Source organism: Marmota flaviventris, chromosome 18 (genome assembly GCF_047511675.1).
Source record: "Marmota flaviventris isolate mMarFla1 chromosome 18, mMarFla1.hap1, whole genome shotgun sequence".
Lineage (NCBI taxonomy): Eukaryota > Metazoa > Chordata > Mammalia > Rodentia > Sciuridae > Marmota > Marmota flaviventris.
This window is the reverse complement of record NC_092515.1, coordinates 27757840-27773771: the sequence shown is the minus strand read 5'-3', so window position 1 is coordinate 27773771 and position 15932 is coordinate 27757840. Positions and strand designations below refer to the sequence as shown.

At 41.4% G+C, this 15932-nt stretch overlaps 1 pseudogene; it reads right to left on the bottom strand.

The window, feature by feature from the left end:
* Positions 1-15038: 15038 nt before the first annotated feature.
* Positions 15039-15558, bottom strand: LOC114095651 (large ribosomal subunit protein eL20 pseudogene; annotated as a pseudogene).
* Positions 15559-15932: the final 374 nt, after the last annotated feature.

Genomic DNA, 15932 nt, shown 5'->3' with positions numbered 1-15932 from the left:
TAGTTTCAAGTATTCACTGGGGGTCTTGGAACGTATCCTCTGCAGATAAGAGGGACTACTGTACTTCTTTACTACAGGATTCGCATGTCAATGTGCATGATGAATTCCCAAAGTAAGCAACATTTCTCAAATTTATTTGACCACGATTTTTTTGGAGAGTGGTGGGACAGGAAAAATGTTAGAGGACTTTTGGAAACATTTCACTCTGCCATTTTTAACAGAGGCCCTCAATGGGAGAGCTGTCAGGCTGCACTGCAGCTTGTGTAGTGAAGCAGTAAGAGAGAAAGCTGGGAGTTAATTTGCATTGGCATATAGAGTTGAATGCCAGGCTAAGACATTGAACACTAGGCAGTGGTTGCAAGGATTCTAAAGAGACTTATTGTCATGAGCACAGTGTCTTGAAGGGGAGAGAAAAAGAGGTAAGATTTTAATTAGGAGGCTTCACTGTGGTCTAGGGGTGAGTCACAAAGAACCCAAGCTGGAGAACATAGCAGTAATGAGGGCACAATCCAAGTCTTTCTAAAGAAATGTTTTAACTTTTAATCTCAAGTCCCTCGAGCCCTGTTGTATTTTAAGTTACTCCGTGTGTGTGTGTGTGTGTGTGTGTGTGAGAGAGAGAGAGAGAGTTTGATTTCTTTCATTACATTTAGCTCTTTTTTTGAAAATCACTTTTTCTTAAGAAATTGTTTGATCAATTTGTGCCAAAGCTCCTATTTCTTGGACAGGGCTGTAGGTTTTAAATGTAGTAGGGTGGATGGAAACTGGGTCAGGAAAATTTGGGGCAAATCCTTTCTCACTGACAGAGCACTGAAGAGTTTAGAGTGTGGGTGTCCAGGATATGGAGTCATCTGTGTTCAAGTTTTCTTTGGCCTTCCCCAAGGTGGCTCTTCATTAGTGAACAGGCTTCCAATACTTGTTGGTTACAAAACCGGCTCTCTGGAAAGTTAGGAAGCAGAATGACTAAAACATTCTGTCACTAAAACATTTAGTCATTCTGCTGTGACCAAAAGACCTGACAAGAACAATTTTAAGGAGGAAAAGTTTATTTGGGGCTCACAGTTTTGGAGATTTCAGTCCATAGATAGCAAACCCCATTCCTCAGGGCCTGAGATGAGGTAGAACATCATGGCAGCCAAACACAATAGTGTGTGGCTGAGCAAAGCAGCTGGGAACATGGCACCAGGAATCAGGGAGAAAGAGTTCTCTCACCAAGGACAAATATATACCCAAAAAGTATGTCCCAGGGACCCACCTCCTCCAGCCACACCCCACCTGCCTACAGTTACAATCCATTTAATTAATATACTGATTAAGTTCAGATTCACATAACCTAATCATTTCCCCCTCTGAACTTTCTGGCGATTTGGGGGACACCTAATATCTAAACCATAACAGGGAGCTTATAATTTTCATGGGAAACAATCTAGCAGATTTTGGGGGCAGAAAACCTGAATCCCAGTCCTGGATTCCCTGCTCCCAGGCTATATGGTCTTGGGCAAATCCCTTCACATTTTCAGGACAGTCTCATGCCTGTGAAATAGGAATAATGGTGTCTGCCCTTTCATATATTCACCAGAATAAAATGAGGCGATGTCTGTGCCAGTGTTCTCTAAGTCAGAAAGTAACAGGCAATTTTACATTATTGTTTTTCTCTTGATTGATTCTATGCCTTTCCTTTCTCCCCCTCTTTTTTTTTGGACATTAGCTGCCCATTAGTGTCCATGAGTTGGTTACTAATGATGATGATATTAAGTCCTCAATAAATGTTGGCTAGCATTAATTATATTCCAGGAGCTGTGTTGAAAGCTTCATTTTTGCTGTCTTTCTCACTTGGAACTATGTGGAAAAATTGCTGGCTTCCTTCTGTGAAACTCGGACAACGAGTCTCAGAGATGTTAGGTCACCTGCCTTGGGTCACGCTACTGGGCATGAAACCAAGAGCAGGCTGACATTAGAGCCTGAACTCTTCACTGCCTTGCACTTGGGTCAGATCCGACTGTAAGAAGGCACTTGGAGTCTGGGAAGGAACTGAAACAATGACCCTGTACCTCCACCTGGGAACAAAAGGACAAGCTAATTTGGGAGTCCCTCCTCACCATACCACTCTCTGTTCCAAGCCCAGTTTATCCTCAGGGAGGTCACATGTGGGCATGAGTCTGAGTTTTCTGCTGTGGGTGAAGCTCAGAAAGTCAAGACTTTGGGGATTGAAAATGTTGCTTTGCAACTTTTCATCTTTAGGATATAGATCTAGGTTTCTAAGGGTCATTTTGAGATCAGAAGAAAACCCTGTAATCCCTGGTAAGGTGAAATAGGGCTCAGAGCCCTGCAGAGCGGTTTAGAAGGACCGGAGTGGAATGATGAATTGGAAGTTGCAGAGCCTGGCTGGGGGCTCTAAGGCCTGTTTTTGCACAAGAAACAGTCAAGAAATAGTTCCGAGAGATCCTGGAGCTCATGTCTGCTGATTAGGGCCTTGTGTTGGTGTGACTGCCATGCTGTCCATATATTAAAAAAACCAAAAAAACAAAAAAACAAAACCCTCTTTCCTGGGGAGAAGCACTTTCCCAATTTAGATTTTATAATAAAATGGAAGGTTCTCAGTTGGGGCTGCAGATGTGAGGAGTGAATGGACTGACCCAATTTTAAAAAGGTTGCAAAGGTGAAATTGATAGAATGAACAACCCAATTGTTTCAGCTTAATTTCCATTTTTTTAAAAACTAAAATAAAGAGAGGACAGTATAGCTAGATATTAAAAAAATAAAAACAAAGCCAGAACTAAAACCTGAAATTTACTAAGTTCAACAGCAAAGTAGAAGATAAATTAATAATGACCTCCAGCCTGGGAAGATCCAGTTTGGAAGGAGGGAGGAGTGAAATGCAATGGAGATTAATATCAGAAATAGTGAGCTGTGGGCTGGGGTTGGAATGCAGCTGTACAGCACTTGCCTAGCATGAGTGAGGCACTGGGTTTGATTCTCAGCACCGCATATAAATAAAATAAAGGTCCACTGATGACTAAAAAAATATTAAAAGAAATAGCTGTGTAGACACCTTGCCCCATTGTCTGCCTGTTTCCTGTTCACCTTCTGCTTGTGGTCTCTGTGCCTGTGGCTGAATGTGTGGTATTCTATTTGGAGGGCTGGAGAAAGAGCTAAGAATGTAACAGTTGGTATTTCTCAATTTGGTCTTCATAGCCTTCATGTATCTCCCTGTTTATAGGTAGTCTTTATCTAATCTATTTAATTCAAATGTTTCTCCAAGTTAAACTTAACTTCAACACATTAAAGGCTCTGAGAAATGTACCTTGTCAAACTCCCAGAAGAGGATGAAGGCAGCTATTCCTGGAGTTTTGGGCCCCTAGCTCTTTTTCACAGAGTTTTTGATCAACATTTTTCAACCCATCAGTTTTACCAACCGCACCAGAATGCACCATATCACTGGCCATCATTTATTGAACACTTACTATGTACCGGCCATGTGCTAAGAATTTTCCTCCATTTTCTTGTTAAGGCTTTGAGATATTGTGAGGTTTCTTTTACAAACTAGAGAAAACAATAATATCTATCTGCAGTATTAAGTAATCTTCCCAAGAAGCACAGCTGATGACTAGCTCCTGCCAAGATCTCAGTGCAGAAAACAGTTCCTGGCGTTTGGGCCATGTTTCCTGTCTTGTCCCCTTCCTCAGCTTTCATATTCTTAACCTCTCATTACCTAAGGTCACTTAGGCAGGAGTCTATTTATTGCAGCTTGAAAGAGCAGCCTCCTTCCTGCAGGTGGTCAGAATGACCTGCGGGCTGTTACTGCTCAGGGGACTTCAGGCCCATAACCAGGATGCAGGACTTGAGTGTCCTGCCCTCGGTGTCCTGCCCGAGTTGCTGTGGATATGCAGGAGGATTGTGGCTTTAAAGCCACTCAAACATCTTTAGTAACAGACATCCAAGAGGGGGTGGGAAGCTTGCTGGTCCAGTTACAAGGTTGCCTGGAGCAGCTCTCTTTGCCAACGTCCTCCCAAGGTCAGAGACCCTTTCAAAATGGCCGAGTGGGGTAGGCCAGGGAGAAAATAGCAACACCTTTGAAGCGTGCTGAACTTGGCTCTAATTGAGCTCTTCCTGTTGATTAGAATCTATTTGCATTCATTTTCCAGCAGAAGGGTTTTTCTACTTCCTCAGATGGCACAGAGCATTGCTGCAGAGCCGCATGTGCCGCTGATGATGCTGTTTGGGCAAAATTAGCCAAGGTGCATTAGGCGAAGGAAGAAGGATCAAGGGCTCACGGGTCACCGTCTGTGTGAGCTGCCTTCTTTCCTGTCTTCTTGGAGGGGCTTTCTTGGTGGGGTTGCTTAGTACTAACTGGATGGAGCGGGTATGAAAGAGTATTTGCACATCAGAGATGAAAGGCTGCTTTGTAGCGGAGCAACTGCTCCCATCAAAGCCCTGAGAAAGCTTTTGAAAATGTTAACTCATTAAGCCTCCCTTCTCTTGTCAATGGTGGGATGTTCCTCTTCCAGGCCTTGTTAGGCAATACAGATGCAAGGCAAGGTGGGCCAGGCAGGTGTGTGTGTTGGGTAAAGTGGGTGGGAGGAGGAAAAAGATTCCTGAATCCTAAGAGTTTTTCAAATTCCTCAGTCCCAGGGTGTGTTATTCTAAGTTCAAGAGGGTTTCTGAGTTCAAGGCTGGTTGCTCCTTCACTTGGTAATCACTAAGGAGTTGTTTGAGCATTGCACCAAACTTTGAGCGTAGCCTCAAACTCATTCCCTGTGTGCTCCTTCTACATTTGAACTGTCAGCATGGATGGGAAATAGAAGACAGCCTGGACTCCTTGTCATCATCTACTAAGAATACTTTTCTGAGCTAGGCATGGTGGTGCACAGCTGTAATACCAGCAACTTGGCTGACACAGGAGGATTGCAAGTTCAAGGCCAGCCTCAGCAACTTATCAAGGCCCTAAGCAACTCAGTGAGACCCTGTCTCAAAATAAAAAATAAAAAGGACTGGAATGTGGCTCAGTGGTAAAGCGCCCTGGGTTAAATCTCTAGGCCGTGCCCGCCCCCTATGCAAAAAAACTTTTTCAATGAGTATTCACATGTGAGCTCATACATAATTCCCTCTTCCCAGAATCAATATAGTTGTCAGTGGATGTCTGATTTTGCTAAGAGGAACTGTCCCTTCCTCTCTTACTGGGTATGGTCTTGGGAGGACATCACTACATCATTCTCCTGTAGTAGACAGGAAATGCAAGCTCAGGCTATCAAATATATCCTGAAATTTTTTCTTGCAGTCTTTCAGGCTCTTATATTTATTATTTTTAAGTTTGTTCATTTGTTAGTGTGGATGAAATTCTGGGTGGTGGGCATATTTGTAGTATTTCAATGGGAGTATATGTGTCATAGTAAACCCTGTGTATATTCTAGAAGGTTGAGGAGGTGGAATTTTTTTCCTTAAAGGCAATGAGAAGCATTGTTATTTTGAAACAATAGTTGTTGGCTAGAAGGATCAATTACACAGGTGGCTTCAGTTCAAGGTTGGACAGGCAGGTGTTGGACAGAGGCTCCTTGAAGAAATATTTATTTTGTGGTTCTGGAAGAGTCTTTCATGAATAGCTCTTGTTATTAGGCAGAAGCATGAGATTCTCTTCTCCCTGCCCGTCTTGGTTTATTTCCTATCTGGTTGACAAGAGTGACTCTATTTTTCTTCTTCCACAGAGCTACATCTCAGGCTCTGAACTTTCTTCTAGTTCTAAGCTTCTACTTTTGATGGCAATGCCTGTGGGTCAGACAGCAGCACAGAGGGCAAACTAGATATCTAAACACATCACAGGAGGCACAGCCCTGCAGGGTGTGTCTTTACTTTGCAAGAGATAATCAAATCCACCCTCCCCTGATAGCCTGCCCTCCCAGTCTTGGCCTGTCTACCTTCAGTCCCTACCTCTGGCTCCCTGGGTTTCTAAATCCCATTCATTCTGTCCCAAACTCTTCCCCATGGGCTCCCTTCCTGACACACTGCTGTTACCTTAGTTCAGGCTTCCCTTATCTCTGGCCTGTTGCATCCCTTCCCTAACTGGTCCCTGTAGTGCAGGTAAAGTAATGTAAACTGAGAAAGCTCAGGGGCCACACAGAACAGGCCTGTGTGAGAAGTAACCTGGAAGAAGTAGGACGAGGGCCTGGTGGAAGCCCTGGTGACTGACAGCCTAGGTAGGGCTTGCTGTTTTGGGGCTGCCATCTCCAATCCTCTGCCCTAGGAATGTTCAGGTTTTCTCAGACCTTATATCCTACTTTAGACTCTTTGGATGCTGTTTGAGATGGTTATTCTTTCGCATGAAGCTTTCCAAAGCCTCCTGTGGTAGAACTGTGCAGCTGGAGAGTTGGGGGACTTATTGGATCTAACTGGGGTGCTTTGGGAAAGGTAGGTTTGGGTCAAGTAACTATTCTCCCAATGTGGCCTCATGTTCTTGCCCCAATGCCCAGACTTCTGGTCCCAGCTGGGAGAAGCTTCTCTCTCTCTTTTCTATTAAATTGATCTCTCTAAGCCTCTACTTCCTTCTCAATAAAAGGACATAAAACTCAGAGGGTTTTTGTCAGGATTAAAAGAAAGATGGCATGTGTTCAAGGACTTTATTTCTCTCAAACAGTGTGCTGTATGTCACCATCATGTCAAATCATTCCAGCTTAAAGAGGGATTTGTCTTTGTTCCTTAGTGCTCTGGAAGCCAGAGGGGCTGGATGGAGAGGGAGTCAGGAGAGGTTCTTAGGCATTTGATATGGGAAGTTTTGGGGTAGAGAAGAGTACAGGGGATAGTTAGGGCAGCTGGCAAAAAGATGTGGAGGAATTGAGGATTGGGACACTAGGGTACCTGGTGGGTGACAGCCAGTGTCTATGATGGCTGCCTGCCAGTACACCATTCTTCTGTGCCAGGCCCTTGGGCTGCCAAGGGGAAACCATTCATTGCCTGCTCAGCCAGCCTAGTTTCAGAGTAGTGCGAACTCCCCCATCTTTGTTGGAATCCAGGGTAATGTAGGGTAAGGGAATCCAGATCTTCGTAATCTTCTAATGTTTTTCTAAGCATCCTTTCTAGGAATAGGGGCCATAATTCTATTATCCAGTTGACTAGAGGGGAAAATTAATTTTGGGGGTGTAATTAATGTGATTTCCAAACAGAAGTGATTAGAAGAAAACAACTTAGTCTTAATATGGGCCTGTCCTCTGGAGTTGTGTTAAGAAAGTCATGATCTAAGGACAAAAAGACAAATGGAAGCCCAGTGGGTCCTAGGATGATGCTTTGTCCATTTGTTTAGGTGACATTCCAGGATTAGAAAGATTTGGAGTCAATATTAAACTTGAGGTAAGGTGTTCAGGTGTTGCTAACTGGGGACCCACAGATTTGTTTTGTTTGGCCCACGCAGTTTTTTTTTTTTTTTCTTAAAAACCTGAATAGTGACCCAGAGAGGGGGAAAAACATAGGCATTTATGTAAAAACAAGGATTTCTACTGTCTTCTTAAAATCTGCAAAACATGACACCTGGGGCCCCAGTCCACCAAATTGGGAACTGAAAGACACTATGTCTTTCAGTCCCTGTTCTCTCTGCTTTGTGAGATAGCCAGGTGTGGGACATACTAGCCCTGTAGAAACTGAAATCGAGACTCCCTACTTTAGGGTCTCCCAAGTATATTTGAGGTGTGGCTGTAATGCCAGATTTGTGGGACCCCAGTAGACCTTCAGGAGCTGAATCCGATGCAATTGCACAAGAGTCTTTATTGCAAGTTTAAGCCTGGACTCACAACCCTTTCTGATGCAGTGTCCTGAGGAGTGAGTCCTGGCCCTTAGTTCAGTGAGGATTTATAGGTTTTTTGGGGATACTCTATGGGCCACAACATCACACAGCAAATCATTTCATACCATGGGAAAGTCAAACAACAACTCTCTCAACATTGATTAGCACATTCATTGGCGGGAACAAGTTGGGTAAGGGTGATTGGTTAGTTCAAGTGGTGGATACGTTTGAACTGATTGGTTTAGGCTGCAAGGGGTTGCAAGAGTGTATACGCTAAACTTGCAGGGTTGCCTAATCATGTTATCAATCATCAAAACTATGGGAGGGTCACCTGGCGTTTCAGATATTTTCCCTATCTCACTCTGATTTGGTTGTTGCTATGGTCCAAATTAGGCCTCAGTAATTCTTTTGGTCTTTTCAGGAACTTGCATTTGCTGAGTCAAGGACATCTGGTAGGACAAATTACTCAGCAGGGTAGCTATGTGCCTAGGACCCGGTTTTCCAAGAACAAGGGTCTTCCCCTCCCATCCCCCTTTGGACAAGCCCTGCTCTGAGGTAGAGGCTGATTTCTCAAAAATGGAGTCACATCAGTTTCTCATGGCCAGTTCAAGACTCAACTCTGGGAAAATTTTGTTGTTTACTCCTAATGTAGGGATCATGGAGAAGATGGCTGTGACAACCAAAAAGAGAAATTAAAAAATATATGGGGAACTATACGTTGTCAAATGAAAAACTGTACCTGAGTTTTCTCTTTTTTCCCAGAAGACAGTCAAAGAGAATGATTTTTTTTTTTTCTGTTGTTATTAAGGGAATAGCAGCTTTCTAGTGGTTTGGGAATAGCAAACTAGTGGATTGTTCTTCCAGTTCCCATTTGATTATTGACTGGCTTGTTTCTTCCTCCTGATGATGCACACTCAGTTAATGTCAATAGTTGTTAGCCAGTTAATGTCAACAGCAAGTGATTTACTGGATAGATAACTGAATGAGCCTATTGTCCATTGTTCCCAAGGGCAGGCAGATCCTTGATAACTGGGCCAGCAGTGGCCCAGCAACTTTTGTAGTTGAGTGTTACTGATTTTTGAATTTCCTAGGTAGATTTGTATTTCTTTGGTTAAGTCAGAGAGCTAAATGGATTTAGACCCTCAGAACAGCTAAGACATTTTAATAAAAACATCTAGCATGTCCAATTAGCAGATTTCAGAATTGAATTATAAACAACAATAATGAAATTCTTTCTCTGAATTGAAATAACTTCATTGTTTAACATTTTTTTCCCAAGTAGAAGAGTAGGGATTGGGGGTATTGCTCAGTGGTAGAGGACTTGCCTAGCAAGTCAGAGACCCTGGGTTTTGTCCACCGCATTGCACACACACAATGTGTGTTGTCTATTGTTAAAAAACCATAGATAACATAAAAGAGGAAATAAAAAATCATGGTAACATCACCAACTAAAGATAATCACTATTGGGCTTCGATCATAGCTCAATGGTAGAGCGCTTGCCTGGCATGTGTGAGGCACTGGTTCGATTCTTAGCATCACATAAGAATAAAATAAAGCTCCATCAACAACTAAAAAGTAAAAATAAAAATAAGATAATAATTATTATCTTTTTGGTGTACCTCTTCTCAGGCTTATATCTTTGCATATATTATATATGTATGTATATTTCTCAATAAAAATTGTAGCATTCTAAATACCTTTGTTTAAAATCTTTTTTTCTACTTATTGACAAAGTGTAATGTATAAATATATGAAGTACAGAACTTTTTTTTTTTTTTTTCAGAAATTTCTCTTAAAAGCTTGGAATTTGCTGGGCACAGTGGCACATGCCTGTAATCCCAGTGACTCAGGAGGCTGAAACAGGAGCATTGCAAGTTTGAGGCCAGCCTTAGCAATTTAGCAAGGTCCTTAGCAACTCATTGAGACTTTGTCTCAAAACAAAAGAAAAAAAGGGCTGAGGATGTGGCTCAATGATAGAGTGCCCTACAGTATAGAAAAACAAAACAAAACGAAACCAAAAACAAAGTAAACCCTTGAAATTTAATGGACAATTGTTCATTCAGGACCTGTTGAACACCTGTTATGTGCTAGGCACTGTTTTGGGAGCCAAAGTTGCCCCAGCAAAGCCATGTAAATAAAGATGGGGCAGAATGGTTCAACTTTGTCCATGACTGAGAGATGATATAAGAGGTCAGTGTGTTGTGTTGTTTTGACTTGTCAACAATTATATTTATTAATACCACATAGGAATGTAATGTGTTTAATGGGCATTTAGGAAAATTTTTTATTATTATATAAAAATATAACAGTGAGGAGGGTAAAACAAATATCTTTGCCTGTACATCACTGTATTTGTCTGATTATTTCCTTATAATGGGTTTCTCAACTTTGGCACTATTGGCATTTCGGGCTGAGTAATTCCTCCTTGTAGAGTACTGCCCTGTGCATGGTAGAATACATAGCAACCAAAAGTAGAATATATATGACAACCAACAATATCTCCAGATATTGCCAAACGTTGCCTTCAGTTGAGATCCACTGCCTTAGAAAAAATTCAAATAAGTAGAATTTCTGGATCCAAGGGGATTCATATCTTTAAGATTTTGTTTATGTGTTCCAGATTAAAGGCTGTGGAAATTACATCTCTAGTGTTGATGAAGGTGTGGATATCTATACTTGTTGAAGTATAATTTTTAAAATAAAATCAAGGGGAAGTTCACATAGCATCACCACTTGAAATTGTACAATTCAGAGGAATCTAGTGAATTCACAATGTTGTGCAACTACCAGTTCTATCTAGTTTTGTTACTGCCAGATAAACACCTATACTCATTAAGTAATCACTTCTTGTTTCTCCTTCCACCAGGGATTTGCTTATAAATAATATATGCCTGCTGTGTCTGATTTTTTTCACTTAGCACAATGTTTCTGAGGTTCTTCCAAGTTGTATAGGTATCAGGTTTTTATTTCTTTCCATGTGTATATATGTACTACAATTAATCCACTTATCTATTCATCCATTGATGGACATTGGGGTTATTTCCATCTTGGCTATTATGAATCATGCTGCTAAATAGAGTAAAATTTTAAAGTTTTCTACTTTTTCAGATAAACAAAGATTTAACAAGATATTTTAAATCTCTTTGATTGTTTTAAGACTAATTATTTGTACTGAGGCCAATAAATATGTTTGAGGATAGTAATATTCCTTAATACAGACAAAAACATTTTGGTGTTTGTCATTAAACAGTGCATCTGGTGGGGCTGGAGTTGTAGCTCAGTTGTAGTGATAGAGCGCTTGCCTAGCATGTGCTGGGTTTGATTCTTAGCACCGCATATAAATAAATAAAATAAAGGTTCATCAACAACTAAAAAAATATTTAAAAACACTTAAAAAAACCCAGTGCATCTGGGAATATGTGCTGGGTACTTTATGTCTGGTCCACTATAAGTGAGGTGGATGGTGGGATTTTCAAAAGAAGCATAGAGCTGTTTCTTTACCCTACTCATTACCCCTTCCTTGGAGGCATTTCTCCCCTAGAAGTGCCTGGGGGACAAGAATTCCAAGTTTGATTTCTTATTAAGCTATTATTTATGTATCTTTGGATTTTAAACCTCTCTACTGAGGCAAACAATCCTCCCTTGAGTTATCTCAGTGGTTGAAATTCCACAAAATTCCTTTCCTCAAAGTTGTTGTGCAAAGTAGCCTGAAGCTATTACATTTGCAGAATTCTGGGCAGCCTTATTTCCAGTGTTCACTTTCTATGCCTCAGTGGAATTTATAAACTGCTTCCTAAAGATTTATTTTAATGTTTTTTGGGGGGTGGGTGGGTGGGCGTACCAGGGATTGAACTCAGGGCACTCAACCACTGAGCCACATCCCCAGCCCTATTTTATATTTTATTTAGGGACAGGGTCTCACTGAATTGCTTAGTGCCTTGCTTTTGCTGAGACTGGTTTTGAATTCACATTCTCCTGCCTCACCTCCTGAGCCACTGGGATTACAGGTGTGTGCCACCATACCTTGCCAGATTTATTTTAATTCTTAAAAAAGAATTTCAGTTTTCCCTTTTTTTTTTTTTTTTGCGCGGGGGTGGGGGGGTGAGGTGGGGGGGTGGGGGAGTGGGGGTGGTGCGCCTTAGAGTTAAATGTTGCATTCAGGTTTTTGCTAGTTCAGGATCATATACTTCAGCAGACAGATGAGAGAATAAGATACTAGATACTTAGAGAGAGAATAAGATACTAAGTTTAAGACATTAACACCTGTATTAGTTTTTTAGGGCTGCCATAACAAAGTGCCCCAGATCCGGTGGTTAAACAACAGAAATTTATTTTCTAATAATTCTAGAGGTTGAAAGTCCAAGATCAAGGTGTTGGCAGGGTTGCTTCTTCTAAGTCCTCTTTCACTAACTTGTAGACTTCTCTGTGCTTGTCTGTGTCCAAATCTCCTATTCATATAAGGAAGGGCTCTAGTCATATTGGCTTAGGGTCCACTTGTATGACCTCATTCTACCTTAATAACCTCTTTATTAAAAGCCCTGCCTTCAAATACATTCATATGCTGAGGTACTTGGGAACTTCAACATATGAATTTGGGGGGTGGGAAGACACAATTCTTCCCAAGAAGGTATTGCTAAACTGGGCATGCTTTATTTAGTAGACAGCTTGTGATTTTATATATTTTAGTTGTATTTGGACACAATACCTTTATTTTTTAAATTTATTTTCATGTGGTGCTGAGGATCTAACCAGGGCCTTGCATGTGCTAGGTGAGCGCTCTACTGCTGAGCCACAACCCCAGTCCTTGTGATTACTATATTGTTTGTATTTAAGATGATTAGCAAATGAATCTGTCAAGTAGATTAACAACCTCCTACCATATGCATTATGTATTTATTTTCTTTTTATTGAGATATAACTCATATCATAAAATTCACTTTGTTAGAGCATATGATCCCGTGATTTTTAGTACATTCACAAAGTTGTTAAAAATCTAGCACTGTCTAATCCCAGAACATGTTCATCACCCCGTGAGGGGTCACTCTCTCTATCCCTCCTGTGTGTGTCTATGGATTCGCCTGTTATGGAAATTGCATGTGAATGGAATCATTCATTATGTGGTCTTTTGTGTCATACTATTTTCACAGTTCATCCATGTTGTTGCATGTGTCCATGTGTCATTTCTTTCTATAGCTGAATGTTACATTATACACATGTACCATGTATTGTGTATCTATCCATCTGTTGGTGGACATTAGGATTGCTTCTATTTTTTGACTGTTGTGCATAATGCTGCTATGAACAGTCATGTACAAGTTTTGTGTGGACATGTTTGCAGTTCTCCTGGATATACATCTAGGAGTGGAACTGCTGGCATCATAGGGGAATTCTGTTTAGCTTTTGAGGAACTGCCAAACTGTTTTCCAAAGTGGTTGCACCATTCTACATCCCCACCAACAACATATGAAGATTTTAATTTCTCCACATCCCTGCTAACACCTTTTGTTGACCATCTTTTAAATTATAGCTATCCTAATGAATCTACCTTTATTTTTAGTTTGGCAAAATTTTATTCATGGATAATATGTAGGCAAGCACCTGAAGGTTCTGGCTGTTTTATCTTGTTTCCCTGGAGTATTTCACTTATTGCCTGTTTATTCCATCTCCCATTCTACCTTTGTGAATTCTGAGCTTGCTGCAAACAGTTCAGATCCTGCCCTTGAGGCTATCAAACTTTCCTTGCAGGGTCACCTGCATTAACGTGGGCTCTGATGAGTTAAAGCTTCTGCCATGTACATCTTTCTGGTGTTTTTTGCCCTATCCCATGCAGCATTAAGTGAGGCATTAAATGAAGTTTTTTGACTCTTTTTTTATTGCATTTTTTTCCCCCTGAATCAATAAGGAATTTAGCCCCTTCTACTTCCTCTTCTCTTTCCAATTACGTGGTTTAACATTGATTTTTTCCTTCCTTCCAGGCATATAAAGTATCTGTAGATCTCTTTTTAATGACAAATCAATCCAACACCTTAATATTACAGAGTTGGGAGAACAGTTTAAAGTTTCATTCTGTTTGCTCCTCCAGTCTTTCCGTTTAAGCAGCTTGAGTCATCCATGATTGATGGAGGACATTAGTAAGAGAAGTTAGCACCATTTTGATTGATTTTGTTTACTTTGAAAATCGTTTTCTCACTTGTCAAATGGATTAATTATGAGAAACGAATTGTTTCTGGGTGGAGAGGATGGTAGGGTAAGCCAAGGTTCAGGGTCCCCTTCTGAGCTAAGGATGGCTATGTGGCTTTAGGCCCCTTCCCTATCTGTGCCCCCCAGGTGGGGCCTGATGTCCTGCCCTGTGGTGTGAGCTGCATATATGGGTCCCTGACTCCTAATGTGTATTGTCAGGAGGAGACAGGGTAGGAAAGTATAGGTATTTTTGTAATTTTTTGGTAGTGCAACTATTATATCACCTCAAATTCTTTATGTACGCTATTTCCTCAGAGCTCTACGAATTTCTTCTTTGTAGCATTTGAATATCAAAAACAGATGCTCTTTGACTTAGGATGGGAGTTCCATCCTTTTTAATGGTGGCCATCATAAGTCAAAAATGCATTTAATACATTTAATTTAACCAAACATTGTAACTTAGCCTCACCTACCTTAAACATGCATGGAACACTTATGTTAGCCCACAGGTGGACAAAATCATCTGACAGTCCTCACGGGCAAGACTGAAACTTCTGAAATAACTGGAAAGGAAAGAGAATCACAGAAAGCCCCCCTCCCACACCCCCACTTCAGGCAGGGGAACCATTGTTTCACAGATGCTGCTGTGCATGATGGTGCCGTTGGTAGAGGGAATGAGAGAAGCAATGGAAGATCTGGTGTTCTTGTTGGCTGAGTGAGAAAAGCAGGTCTGAATCACAGGGGTGCCTGGGAGGTGCCTTATTTTATAATAAAGTGTTAAATAGCTCATGTGGCTGCCACTGCTCAACATCTCAAGAGAATACTGAATATCACTAGCCCCAGAAAAAAAATAAAAACTTGAGATATGGTTTCTGCTGACTGCATATTGCTTTTGTACCAGTTGTAAAGTTGAAACATTATAAGTTGAAGTATTAAAAGTTGGAACTATCTGTGTTGTAATAAACATTTGATATTACCCCCTCTAGATGGTAAGTTCCAAGAAGGCATGCATTATTCCCCTCCTCTCTTTTTTCCTTTTTCCAACAAGTGTTCCCAAGGAGTTTACTTGGACAGATCTCTGGGTCCTGGAACCTAGAAGAAGGTGTTGGGCCTCTTAGTGGTGAAGCGTGGCTTGTGCAGCACCTGATGGGGCAGGGGGAACTTGATTTTGGAGTCATGGAACTGCTTGACTGCTGGCTGGTGGCACTTGCTGGCTGTGATCTCCTCCACCTTCATGATCTGGATGGAGTGGGCCCAGGTGGGTGTTTGCGTGCCCATGTCTTGGTAACACTGGGTGATAGTTTGCACAGTGATCAGGTTGTGGTATTACCGGTCCATGTTGTGGGTGTTGCTGTGGGAATCATAGTGCTGTCAGATGCTGGAGTTCTTTGCCCACAGGGAGTACTTCTCACACACCTGCCCGCAGTGAACAATTTTCCCCAAACCTTCTTCATCTTCTTTAGCTGAGACACAAAATACCAGAAGTGGGACTTAATGACAGCATGATTGGGTGTAAAGATTTGCATCTGGTAGAGAGGTGGGGTGTGACATTTGGGAGTGGGCAGGCAGCACCTGCTACCTTGTACTCTCTAAGTGTGACTAAGGCCTTCATGGCTTCTCTCCCGGCTGGCTGACAGCCACAAAAGGGTGAATTGTTCCTTTCTTGATCATAACTAAATTCTTACTGCCTAGCTCTGTGCCTATTACTAGTGGATGCTCAATAAATATTTGTGGAAGGAAGAAATAAATATCAGGAAAGTAAAACAGAGTGCCTGATGGGGCATCTAATGTAACAGAGAAGAAGGGTGGTGGATCGAGTAATCTCTGAAGAAATAAAGGCCGAACAAGAATCATCTGGGTGAAGAGTTGCAGGGAGGGATCCAGCAAGATGGAAACTTAGAGAATAGTGAATGAAATAATGATGTTATAAATTAGGTATTTGGGACCTAAGAAGCTAGAGCTCTAGGGTCCAGATGCTCGTTGGGC